Source organism: Saccopteryx bilineata, chromosome 2 (assembly GCF_036850765.1).
Source record: "Saccopteryx bilineata isolate mSacBil1 chromosome 2, mSacBil1_pri_phased_curated, whole genome shotgun sequence".
Taxonomy (NCBI): domain Eukaryota; kingdom Metazoa; phylum Chordata; class Mammalia; order Chiroptera; family Emballonuridae; genus Saccopteryx; species Saccopteryx bilineata.
In genome coordinates, this window is record NC_089491.1 from 71,423,617 (window position 1) to 71,437,873 (window position 14,257).

Sequence of the window (14,257 nt, forward strand, 5' to 3'; positions counted from 1 at the left end):
CTCCAATGTTAATTTCATGACATTTACCCCGATGTGTAAAGTCATAGCTTCAATTCTGAAGCCCATCTGAGGGAAGAACAAGAAGTGGAAAAATATTGCCTGCAGGATAGATTTTACAACCTCTCCTTTCTCCATACTTTTATCTCTCTATCATTTATTCTACTTCCAAGTAGAATCTGATCTTAATCATAAAGTCACTGTGTTGGAACAGCATCTCAGGGACACAAGCTTGAAGGAATATTTTTCTTCCTAACTAAATAAACATTCTTGGATAAGTGATCTAGACCTGTTCATTTAAAAACAGGAAACACTCTTACTCTTATATTTTATCTGGTTCAGTTTTTTCAATTAACCTTTCCTAGGACTGAAAAGAAGCTGTTTTCTAGGCCTCTGTCCTAAGCTATCTAGGACCATCTAATCAAAGGAATAAAAGCATATCCTGTTATACCAATCCCATTAAGCAGGTAAGTTATAAAAAGGAATAAGCATAAATATTATTTGCCTGGATGTGTTTTCTGTTCACATAGCTGCCAAAGTAGTCACCTTTTCAATAAAAACTATATTTGAGACATTTAACTTCAGATAGTTTTTTTTTAAGTATAATTCACAGTAGTTCCAATACAATGAATGTATTAACAGACTGGTGTATCTGCTTAAATATTAGCATGCTTAAAAAGGTATTTCTATAAAAGTTCATTAATCCTGTATTTTTTGTTTTATTTTGTTTGTTTTTTGTTTTTGTTGTTGTTGTGGGAGAGATAGAAAAAAAGAGGACGGGAGAAAGATGAGGAGCATCAACTTGTAGTTGCACCACTTTAGTTGTTCATTAATTGCTTCCCATATGTGCCTTGACCAGGAGGCTCCAGCCAAGCCAAATGATCTCTTGCTCAAGTAGCGATCTTGGGCTTCAATCCAACAACCTTGGGCTCAAGCCAACAACCATGGATCATGTGATGATCCCACACTCAAGCTGGTGAGCCTGCACTCAAGCCGGCGATCTTGGGGTTTTAGACTTGGGTTCTTAGTGTCCCAGTTCAATGCTCTATCTGCTGTGACACCACCAGTCAGGCTAATTCTGTTGTTAAGTATAAAATTTTTATTGTTCCCTTACAAAGTAAATCAGAAAGCATCATGTATGCAATGACTATTATAAGACATCCCAGTTAAAATTACATACATTTAAGTTAGTTTTAGATTCGAGATGGCTGCTTTTAAGTAACTAACCATGTAATAAATAAGTTTGTTCTTTTTCTTTTTCAGCACTTAATGTAAGCATAAATATTAACTCACAAATACTGTCCATGAGAAAAAGTGTGAAAGAACAGTAGTTATCTTCTCTGCAGTTTTATACATCTCAGTCTTAAGAATATTAAATTATTATAATGTGGTATTTAGAAAAGATATGGAATAATTACAAGAGAAAAGATCTTGGTAATATGGTATATTGTTGAACTCTCATTGAGTTTAAGAAAAAATCAGAGAGGAACTTGATACATTATACCATAATGTATTATTTTTCTTTGACTATTCAATTATTGTACATTACTTCTAAAATAGTAAGCATACTATTTTCACTAAGTTCCCTCCTTAATATATTTAAATAGACACATATATATGTGCTCAAATTCAAACACAAAAAATAAAAAGCAAATAAATGCCCTATAATTGATGAGTTTATCTTCATAAGTAAATAAATTTTAAATATATCATGCTCTCCCAGACTGCAATGATTTAAAATATAAAACATTTTATAGAGAGATAGGTTCACTTCACACCCAAATACTTATATCAGAAAAAAAAAAGATTAGACACACTGACATCCTTAGAAGGGAAAAAAGTTTCCAATTCCATCAATTATATCATATAAATTCTATCTTGGAATAATGTCTTGAATTTCTATCAGAAATGCAAGCACTAAAAATTAGCATTGTATGTAGTAATTTTATGTGTTCATTTTTCATGATTAGTTTTGTCGTTATAAAAACTTTTTAAAGGAAATGCATTCTATCCTTCATGTTCAATGAAACCATTTTACTGATAATTTAGTAATAAGTATATAAATTATTGTCTATGCATTTATTGCCAATGTGGAATTTTAGGTATTACTGTTCTGTGATGTAAAACCTCTCAGTAAACTGAAGAATTCCATCTCAACTTTATGGTTTTTAATCTTGGAAGTCTTCGGTTTCCTCTTAAAAATACAGGACTGAAATAAAATTTTTATGGTTCCTTATAGCTGTTGCAGTTTATAAACTGTATCTCAAAAAACCAAAGTATAAGTTTACTTAAATTGTGCATATTTATATAAACATGATATTGTAAACTAGCGTACATGAAAAAACTAAGAGTAGGGGGAAAAAGTCAAAAGAGACTAAGCAATTCCTTTTATTTTTATCTTCTTATATCACAGTGGAATTAAATAGAGTAACAAATCCAAAGATACTTATATATTTATATATATAATATTCTTTCAGTAGCAAAAAAAGGTTAAGAGGAATGGGAACTACCTCCTTCTGTAATAATTTCCAACCTTTTCCTCCAAAACCACTCCAAATAAATAGTCAAGCCACATAGCAACAGTGTCCAGGCCCCACCACCCTGACTTCAGGGCACATTCCTTAGCTATTATTTGAACAAGATGGCTGCCCTTCACTCCTGTGAAAATTTTCAAACTGCTACAATATAATCTAACAACATGCTAAGTGCTATCATTAATTATATTAGCTTGTTTTGTGAGATTATGGAATTGATATGAATTAATATGGTCTCTATTTATAGGCCAATTTCTCTATGTGACAGAGGAGAAAACCCAGGTTGAGAGTCCAGGTTACCTCCTTGAGGTCACAGAGCCAAATCTAACTATGGCAGGGAAACACAAAACCTTTGATTCTACAATCGTGTGTTTACCTCATGGGTAATGTTTATCTTTTAATCCAATACATTTTTATGAAGAGTTTCAAAAAGCACAACTATTAATGTAAGTACAGTGAACTTGTACACTGTTTGATTGTATCAATGGAAATAGAATTATCAAATATATATTAGCATATAATTTGCATTGCTAAAGTTTATTACACTCATTATAGGTGTAAATACAAAAAGACATTACTGAAATTAAGGAATTTTTTCCAAACAAGGGAAGAATCTTGAATAAAGTTATTTGTTGTATTAAATATGAAAGATACTGATAAAGCATAGTGATAGGTATATTCAATTAAGCAATTGTGAAAAGCATATTTTCCAAAAATTTATAAAAAAAAAAAAAAAGAAGACATTAGGTGGGTAAATTTAAAATGTGCAGAATGAATTTCAGGTCTTGTGTTCTTAAATTACTGTATAAAATTTGTCCATTCCCACCTTCTCTCATAATACAGTCATGGAATGAAGAGATATTGAAAGTTACATTAATGATGCTTCTCTGAGTGCAAAATAATTTATGCCAGTGGTAAACACAACAATTGTCATATGTAATATTTGCCATTCCTAAAATCTCAACATAGTTTTCAGCTAATTTTTTTTATGTAACATGTAATATTTTAGCTTTACTTTTAACACTTAACATTACAAAAGGAAAAATGTCCTTTGCATTTGCAGGTTGCATCTGAACCCTACTAGTAATATAAGAAGAGACAAATGTCACCCCACAGAGGGAAAAACAAAATTTTTAACAATAGGTCAGCCCTCCGATATCACACATCTGATTCTGATTTAACAATGTTTTACTTTCTAAAGTAAATGTTTTAAGTAAATAATAATATTCAGAGTTCCATAAAATATAAGACCATGTGGTCTACAAGATCATCTTTAAGTTACTATAGTTACAGAACTAAACCTATAAATTCTTTGTTAATATTACAGGAAAAGAGAAGTATGTTTGCCTTCACCAACTGTAACTGTAAGCAAAAGCAGGTAAGTATACAGTGCTTTATTAGTAAGAACCCCTTTAGTAAGCACACGTTAGAGGAATTAATCATTCATTCCCTGAAGACTGCTTATGTATTTCATAGGGCCATTATCTGATCTGAATAACAAGAACAACTGCATAATAAAACACATTACTGCTGACACTAGCAACTTTCTTCTTTCAACTTTAAAGGTGGAACCACCTCTGTATTACATAGAAAGTTGGTGACCAAAAAAAAAAAATCTGACAATTTAATCACCATATTCAGCTTTTTTCTTTCTATTGTTATATAAAGATAGCGATCACAGATAATATGTGCCTCCTTTATTGGAAATGGTTTTAATTCAGAGCATTTTTCTCAGCAGTATGACATAAGTATAACAGAGGTAGCATGTGTGTCAGATTAGTTTTCATGTTAATTGTCAATCTTTGCTTTCAGATATTTGAACAGAATCAACAATTCTGTCATGCTCTCTGTACTGTTGGAAACATGTCCTATAGTAATACATGTAATAACACATTTGAACCACACTTAGATATGGTTATTTCAGTACAATTTTACCTTTCATTTTTCAACAGTTATTTTTTTAAAACATCAGATAGCCTATCAGCTATTTGAGGTTGCAAATGGGTAGAGGTCATATACTATAATCCAAATCTGATCAATCAAAGGCTTCATTTTAAATTAGTTAAATTAACTTTAAACCAATAACAGAAATGGCAGCTGAAAGCAGTAATAACTCTAAGAAAACTGATTTGGATAGGTAATGAAGTAATATACAAGAAACAATGACATCTTTCCCAAGTGATTTCCATTGATGATAACTTCAGTCAACAAATTCATCAACTGTCCTACTGTTATTGCATTACCCTAAAAACTTATGCCCCAAGATAGTCACGGGGTTGAGCACTGAATAACCATAACAACTCTAAAATATCTTTCATTTTTTTAACCATTGTACATCAGTTTATTCTTAATTTTTTTAATCAATGTTGAATGAATATAGCTGCTTTTGTATACTTAAATAGTAACTATAAAGGTAATTATTTTCACTTTACCATTATCAATAATTAAATATAAGAGAACCCTTAGTTATTATTTGATAAGGTGTTTTGTTGGAAAAAAATATTTTTAATATTCAGTATAGTTTATAACTCTTAAGAAGAGGTATGATTAGAAATGTGTGTTTTATATTGAAACAAAAAACTAAAGTTGAAGATAAAACAAACTTTTTCTAATCCCTATTTTACACTAGTCAATAAGAGTGTTATTGTGTCAAAGAACTTTGAATTTGTTTAAAATCAACTCTGTTATTGAAAATGCAATTTCTACTGTATCTACTGTATATGAAACAATGCAAGAAGAATTAGATTCAGAGTGCATTTGGCAGTGATAAGGGGAAAAATTGCTGAAATTTTATTGATTTTCTCCCTCTGTGCAAAACAAACTGACTCAACTATATTTTTCCTGACATAACACAAAGGTTTTATTTAGCTATTATAAAATATTGGCAAATGTTACACTATATCTCCTCTCACACAGAGCACAAGAGTGTCCTACTTGTTTTTACAAAATGCTGCAGCTACTGACATGGTGATGTGAGCCCCGAGAGGACTGCTGCCTGCAAAAGTTTTAGATGCAGAGATATTCAGCCCTAGGAGACACCTTAAATCTGTCACTGGCTGCTGAGTCCTTGTCACAGTTTATAACCTTCTGTGTCAAAGTCACAGTCCACCCCTGCCCTCTCCAAACCATTCTTTCTATCCCTTCTCCAAATTAATTTCTTCCCAATTCTTCAAACTAGGCTAGTTCCGGGATTTTCCTCCACATCTCATCTACCTACAAGCATCGAGAAACCGCAACAGGATTTTCTCATGTTCTTTCAGAGAGCATCTTTATTAACTTTCCCTTGACCCAATTCTTTTGCAAGCTCTCTTCAGAACTCAAGATGAAACAAGCAACCAGGCGAAGTCAGAGAAGGATGGGAGTTGATGTGGATTAAGGTTGAGTTGACCGTAGCCGGAGAAGTAAACCAGTAGGGTTAGAATTCTCAAGCGTTTTCTAAGTAACCATCCTTAAATCTTTGACCCAACGTTTCACAAACCAGGCTCCCAGCAGCCCTTGAACAATAAGCGTTTAAAAATTGCATCTCCAGTCAGGTTGCCCATACTTAAGTCTCAATGTTCTCCCTCAAAAAAAAAAAAAAAGAAAAAAAATTGCTTAGCAAACCACTTCTCAATTAGGAACTATTAAAGTTATATAAGTCAACTTCTTCCCCGGTGAAACGAACAAATTGGCCATGCCATTGGGGCAAAAGCCTTCAGCATACGCTCCACTCCAGAGTCAAGAAATACAGAAGCAGCTCAGTTTACTTACTGAAGCAGCCGCTCCGGTCCTCCTTGGAAACCCTGAGGAGTCTTCTCTTTTCCTCCTTACCAGTCAGATAAAGAATTGTCTATTCCACACAGGCCCCGAATGAACTGCAAGAAAGGACAGCACATGCACAGCAACCCGTCGGGTTTGTGCTTCGGGAGGGTGCTTCGCGTTCCGTGTGTTTTTCAAAAGTGGGATCTTCTTTTCCGGAGGGAGGGGGCAAAGACAGAAGGAAATCGGACGCTCCGAACGCCGTCTCGGGTCCTGATGATTATTCTGAAGGCAAAGTACCTGCACTGGGCGGCCGAAGCGAGGGGAGGAGGCTGGGCAGGAGGAGGAGCACGCGAGACTCGGCCCGCGGGGCGCGCAGGGCGGGGATGCGGGCGGCTGCGGGGGAGCCGCCGGCTCCGCGACGAGGCTGGGCTGTCAGGGCGAGGCGCTGCCTCCCGGGCTCGGGCCGCCGGGCGCGGGTGCGGGTGCGGGTGCGGGGGACGGCGCGGGCGCGGCAGGGCGGGGGACGGGGGCGGCGGGCATCTCCGGCCGCTCCCGCTCCGGCTCGCTCGCTCTACCGCAGGCGCTCCCTCTTCCTCCCGCTCGCACACACAGGCACACCCCACGTCTGCACAGCAGCCGCCCCGCCGCACGCACTCACCTGCATTTCCTTAACGAGCCACTTGATGGCTGCCAGCGGCGCGGGCCGGGCTCCGGCGGGCGGGAGCCGGGCGGGGAGGACGCGGCGCGGGATGTTCCCAGCGCCCGCCGGGGAGGAGGCGGGCGGCAGCGGCGGCGGCGGTGCGGGCGCGCCAGCTGGGACGGGAGGAGGGGAAGCCGGCGGCGACCCCGAGCTGTCCCGGAGCGGACCGGGCTGTCCCCGCGGCTCGGAGACCTGAGCAGGATCCCAGGGTTTGGGGACACGGCGGTCCGCGCGGGGAGACGAGGACCTGTCTGCCACAGGCTCTTTCCGACCACTAAAGCCACCGAGGACTGGCTCAGGTGTGGATCACGATTGCGCTTCTTCAGGTGTTCGCCTGCTTTCAATGATTTTATGGGTTCTTGTGAAAAGAAGCTGGTGGTAAGGTTTAGGGTTGAGGGTTTATAAATGCAAGGGACAGAGATTTAATTTGCGATACAGTCCATAATTGGAAGAGCCCTTTTAGTGAGGAGTAGGGAAGGGGAGCCGAGGCTCCGTGGGCAGGGGATGTTCTACATCTCAGATTCTGGATGTAGTTTTCATTTGGGGTGCTTGACAGCCTGCCTGGGCTGGAGGGAGAGACAGGGCTCTGCCAGGTGTTGACTGCAAAGGGAAGAACCTCCGTAAGAGTTGCTGGACCCCAGCCTCGCTACTGAGAAGAGGACGCGGACAGACATCGAGGAACGATTTCTCACCATCTGCTTAGCACCCAAACGTAGACCGGCCAGTGGCTCAGAGGAGGTGCAGCACAGACTCGGGAAACGAGGGAACAGCGACTTAGATCCCTTGAGCTAAGCTAGAGAAGGAATGGAACTGGGAAGGTGGGGGCAGGATGGAAAAAAAAATCTAGCAGACAGCTTTTTATCACTTTACCGGCATTTACGTCTGATCAGAGCACACAGCTCTGGCAACAGTGCTGTCTGTCTTGCTAAAGATAGCGTTGTCACGAGTTGGTGCTTTAAACACAAAAGCCAAAATAATTATTCTGTTTCTAGTCATGCAACAGAGAGGTTTCCAGGTACTCTCTGGGCAAAGGTGCTGTAAGCACAGTGAGGAAGACAAAAAGCTGTGACACATCTACTGTCCTTATATGTCCATGATCTAATAGCAGAAATGGAAATGTCACTTTCTCCCAAAAAGAAATAAAGCTTCATCAATACAGGTGACATTTTCCCCGGGATCCTTTCACCTTTTTCTTTTCATGGCTGCTTCCTCGCTTGCCACGTCCTTTAGCTCTCCAGGAGTGACCCTCTGAACTCCACCTCCTGCCAGGCTCCCCACTCAGTCACCTTAAACCAGCGGAGCTTACTCATCCAAGAAGGTTCACGTGCATGTGGTCATTATCACTTAAAGCTCTTCTACAAAATTACAGGATATAAACCAAAAAGATTTACACCATGTGTGCAAGGGTGTGTGTCTATCTTTGTAATGATACAAAGCACCTGCCTTCTTATGGTGTTGTCTTTGCAAGATGATGACTAACTCATTCTCCCTTGCTCTCCTCTTCCTCCTTATCTCCCTCCCTCCTTCTCTCTCTGCACAAATACACACCACTCACCCGTCTCAGTTCCTTCCTGTCAGTATTCAATAATGGTTTTACATGAACTTTCTGTTAGAAAGCCTCCAGAGCCAGTTAGGAGCAGATTGGTCTGAAGGATGCTGGGGCTCAATGCTGTTGCTATGTTTCCTGTCATCACTCACTCATTACATACACTACTGTACTTAATGTCAAGTGGCAGCAGAAATGATTTCCTCTCTTGCTATTTGTGATAATATATTTGCCCTCACTAGGAAACACATATGATTAATAATAAAAGAAATAATGCATCTTGAAACCATGGGCCGAGCAGATGGATTCTGATGCGGTGGTGTTAGTCACCTTTTCTGTTGTTGCTGCAAAGACAATGTGACCACTTCTCCCTTTCTGCTGCTTCTGGTGGGTTAAGCAAAGCATTTGGCCCTTTTACCGTGTTCTCTGTTCCATCTTTCCCTTGACAATAGTTTGTGTATTTTAAATAAAGATTTCATTCTGCCAACCCGCAGGAAGCTTTTAACAAGATGCAGCTGAGTGTGTCGATATCTTATATCTTTTTACTGCTGTATGGGGGTGTTCAGCAACTTGAAACTCATCTCAACTTCAGCTCAAGCTGACATCTTACAGAGATAACACTCCCTAGGGAGGGTTTACTCTTGCCTCTAGACAACTATCCTTTGGTGCCCTCTAGAAAAATGCAGGGTACTTTAAACAATGGGAGAGAAAGGATTATTATACTCAACCCCCTTCCTGCTTCACTCCTCCCTTAACAATACCATAAGTGTTGCTAATTGCTTATTGCGGTGACTTATTAGTAACTCACTAGAACTGGACTGGGGCATTTTTCCTGAGGATCAGTGCACCAAGCCTATAGACTTATTTGCATGTCCTCGTTTATTTTTCCTTCTTAAATGGAAAGAAAATGTTCTTTTTAAGTTATTTTTATATATTTACTATTAAAAGGCAGCAACCTCTTTAGATTGGTCCTTCTCATTGATCCATGAGCTTAGAACAACCATAACAAATGTGAAATAGAAATAAACAAAAAGTGAACATGAGCTAAGGGTTGAAAAGCTTTGTCTTGAAAGCATTAGGTTTCCTTTATTTTACCGTATTACAGTTACCAAAACTTTAGTTAGCCTTGCTATATTTAGGCTTATAATTGTTTTTTAACAGCCAGCCATAAGCAGAGGAAATGTTCAAATTCGTATTTTTATTTTGGACTTTTGAGTGGATTAAGTATATTTTTGTCTCAGGACATCACAAGCAACTCCACAGCAATAATTACTCTGTTCTAATATGTCCTTTAAACATGCTAATAACATTGTTGGAAAACTTCCTAATGATACAACACTCTTTATTGTGGAACTGAAAATAAGGGAGAAGAAATGCACAACAGGGTAATAAGCATTCTAGGAAGAGCTCATAACCCGTTCCAAGGGAGAAAATGCTCAAAAGATGTATGCTGTGACCTCTTAATGGGGGGATGTGATTTGTCAGTTGTAATCTCTCACTCTTTGCCATCTTTTTTCTTTAGTGGACAGAAATGGTGTACACTTAATTTGTTCTCCCTTTTCCCCACCTTTTAAAATTATGCTGATTGACAGAAACTACAAGCAGAAACAAATGTATATTGATAATAGAGTGAAATCATGCACTCTAATAGAGTCACACTGCTCATACTTATTTTGTATGAGACAAAGATAATTCTCTACCCTTCAGTTATTGTATTGGTCCGTGAGGGCAGAGTTCTAATTGACTAAAGGCAATTGTCTAATTTACCTAATCTGTTATAGATAATTTGCCACCAAGAAAGCTACTTAGGAAACCTCAAAACACAGTGAAAAAATGCCTTGACTACACCAAATTTAAGGAGGTTTAATGAATGAAGCAATATTCGTGATAATTGAGGATTCATAGTTTGGATGTTATCCCACTAAAATCATCCCGTGGCTATTGCTAAGTCATACAAACTCTGAATGCTTTATAAACATGGATTATGATATAATGTATATATATATTAAAACATTTATTGTGCTGATTATTTTCTATTTGTTCCCTACCCTCAGACCCTAGATCCATCACTGACCCTTCTTTGTGCCCTAGGGGTTAACCTTTAGGAACTGCATACACCTGGTTTCCATTGCTCCTTGGCTTTTGTTGGGGTACTGTTAACCAACGACAGACACTGGAAAAGGGCAGAAGATAAACAATAAAATGAAATATTTTTAAGGAAGGTGGAATCATTTTTCTCCATATGCTGTATAATTTGGCACTCTGGTTTTTTCTCTTGTAGTGACTGCATTGCTGTAAAAGTCCTTTCTTGCCACCACCATTTCATAACTCCAGGTCAGCTCATACTTTCCTCGAATAACACCATCCTATCCTGTGTCCTCTGAGCTTTCCACTATGGCTAGAACCTAGAAGACTCTATGTCTCTCATCAGTTCCCCCAACCCAGCTGGTTCTCTGCAAAATACCCTTTATAGTATCTTCTGTTTCCTTCAGGTATTCGGACAAATATATATATTTTTTGTTTAAAGTGTTCAAAAATAACATGAAGTTTTTTTTGTTTTTGTTCTTTTTAAGTGAGAGGAGAAAAGATAGATAGACTCTCGCATGCACCCCAACCAGTCCCACCCCCATCTAAGGCCAATGCTTGAATCAGCCAAGCTATTGGCTGCTGGAGGGGAAGAAGGAGAAGGAGGAGAGGAAGATGGGGAAAAGCTGTTTACTTCTCCTTTGTGCCCTGATCAGGGATTGAACCCGGACGTCTACTGAGCCAACCAGCCAGGGCCAACAAGAAGTATTTTATTCACTTGTTTCAAAGTTAACTAATATATTGTCAAATGTGTATAAAAGTACCCAAGCATTATCATTACTCATACTAGAAATCACCTGAAGACATTACAAAAAATATTTGATTATATAGCTGATCTAACTATCCAAATAATAACAATATATTAATATTTTTCCATAGAGGTGTCATGTCTTTGTGTATTAAATGAACCATATTCATCAAACTTCTAAAACTATCTCAATTTTTCTTAACCATGTATCTCAATGTTTGATGGTATCTGGTTGCAAAACAGTAACAATAATATATAATAATAATCGTCATGTTTTGAAGACTAGTATTGATTACTTTATGAAGCACACCATGATTTGTAAGACACTATAATTTTCATCAATTAAAAAAAAGAAATTAGTAACAATGTCTATATGTATTCATTCTTCTAGTTATTGAAAGAAAAACCCTAAAATGAGGGTTAAAAAAAGTGACCTGAATTATCACTGATGCTCCCAAATTACTGTCCCATGCATGTACTTTGGAAAGAGAACAACTGGATATAAATACAAAGTATGCATTTTACTAAGTTTTTTTAAATAAGCATTTTAAAAATCAATTTATATAAATTAACAAGAATCAGAACAAATTTTTAAAAATAAAAGTTAAATATAAATTGAGAGAGAATATGTAAAAGTTTTTATGGGTTTTTTGTATATTTTTTACCTTAAAATTTAATTTAAAATGTATATATGCAAGATTTTAACTAAATATATCTTTATTTATGTTTTTTCTCAGTTTGGAGTAATTTTGTATTTTCTCTCATAAATTAGGTATAAAAATGATCACAGCCACACTACTTTTCTAATTTTGCAAGTGCATTAATAACATATTGTCTAATTTTAGATCTAAGAAACCTGAGGTGTAAAATGCTGACTAGCTGTTCCAAGGTAATGAACAGTTAAATACTGAATCTGAGATCTGTACCCAGGTGGACTGGCTCCTGAGTCTCTATGATCAACAGTATTCTATGACAAAAAACAAAAACAAAAATAAAAAACAAAAAATAAACCAAAAAAACAAACAAAAACAAAAAACATTGTTCTCAGCTGGAGTGCCTTTTTTCCTTTTTCCTTAGGTGCTGGACCTTTTGAAACATTTAGCTGAAATTGAGAAATTTCTATTTAATGAATGCAAAATATAGATGGGGAACAGTGAATAAAGAAAATCGTAGTATCTTCTCAGAGAATTAATTTTCAATTTTTTTTTTTATTTTTTGTGGCAGAGACAGAGAGAGGCAGAGAGAGGGACAGATAGGGACAGACAGACAGGAAGGGAAAGAGATGAGAAACATCAATTCTTCGTTGCGGTTCCTTAGTTGTTTAGTGATTGATTTCTCATATGTGCCTTGACCGGGGGGGCTATAGCAGACCGAGTGACTACTTGCTGGAACCAGCGACCTTGGGCTCAACCTGGTGAGTCTTGCTCAAACCAAATGAGCCCACACTCAAGCTGGTGACCTCGGGGTCTCGAACCTGGCTTCTCCACATCCCAGTCCAACGCTCTATCCACTGCGCCACCACCTGGTCAGGCTAATTTTCAATTCTTCAAGTGGGTCCTTTAATTTTATATTTCTATATGAACCATATGCATATTATTTATTTTCATGTGAGAAATTATTGCATGTGTTTCACATTATATATAATATTACTATAAAGGAATATTATAAAAAGTAGAATGAATTTATAATTTTTCTAAATAAATTACCTACAGGTCTGTTTTATTACCACAGTTTACTATGTTTTCTACTTTTTTTCTTATACAGTTGTTTTTATACATTCAGATTTATTTATTTCCTATCCTTACCTACAAACCAGGAGGACAAATGTAATATAAAGCAATAGAAGGAAATTCTATGATATATTGTGTCTCCTTTATAATTAGGGGTCCACTTTCTGAAAACTTTATAAGATTCCTCCTGTTCTGGTGAAGGACAATATGTTTTCCAAGTACTTAATCCTGACCTTTTTTTGTTCATGTGTAATGATATTGTTTCAGGAAAAAAATATATAATGGTATTTATTTTTATCACAGGTTTTATGTATATTTTCAACATTAAAATTGCAGAGTTTTAAAATAGAAGCAAAGTGAAGAAAGGTGACAACCATATCATATGGGACATTGCATTTAGCATTCTATACTCTGTTAGTGATAAGCAAATTAGAAACTTACCTCATTTTTTTTTGGTAATTTTTATATTGATTTGAGAGAGTGAAGGAGAGAGAGATAGAAACATCAAGTAGTTTTTCACTGAGCTGTGTCTTTATTGGTTGCTTCTGGTGATCGAACCCATCACCTTGGTATATCAGGACAACGCTCTAACCATCTGAGCTAACCAGCCAGGGCCTAACATAACTCATTTTTATAGAAGTATTTGTCAGGTAAAACAAAACAAGTCTATATCTATTTTAAAATTAGTTTTTCCATGTAATTATTAATATAAAGACACAAGATAATTTGTCCCAGCACCTTCACCTTCTTTCTCTTTTACACTACTAAACCCAAAGTGTGTGAAATGTTCAGTGTTATGTGACTGATGAGTAATAAAAATACTACTCTTTCCAGGCAACTTTCCTCCTCGTCATAATTTAAAAAGTAATTTTAATATAAAAATATTTTATAGATACACATTCACTAGGTGCATGTAGTTGTATTTTTTTTTAATTTAGGGTTTTTTAAGCCCCCTGTCTCATTAAATGTTATTTAAAAGTATTATGACATTAAATTTGTTAAATTTTAAATGAGGCATTAAACAGTTACTGCTGTACTCAAAAGGCAAAAGCATGAGGAAAGACTTCTCACCAATATTCTAGAAAGGGTGGTGAAATGCTGTGCCTAGTGAAGACCGTCTATACAATTCCTCATCACTATTCCTAGTATTAATCAGAATTTTCATCAGTTTCACCT

General features: G+C 37.1%; 1 protein-coding gene across 2 annotated transcripts in view; it reads right to left on the bottom strand.

The window, feature by feature from the left end:
* Window positions 1–6,642, bottom strand: part of PTPRD (protein tyrosine phosphatase receptor type D) — a 2,510,439-nt gene extending 2,503,797 nt beyond the window's left edge. For both annotated transcript variants that reach the window (XM_066257235.1, XM_066257234.1), the window contains exon 1: window positions 6,282–6,642. The gene's annotated coding sequence lies outside the window, so the exon portion shown is untranslated. The remainder of the gene's footprint in view (window positions 1–6,281) is intronic.
* Window positions 6,643–14,257: the final 7,615 nt, after the last annotated feature.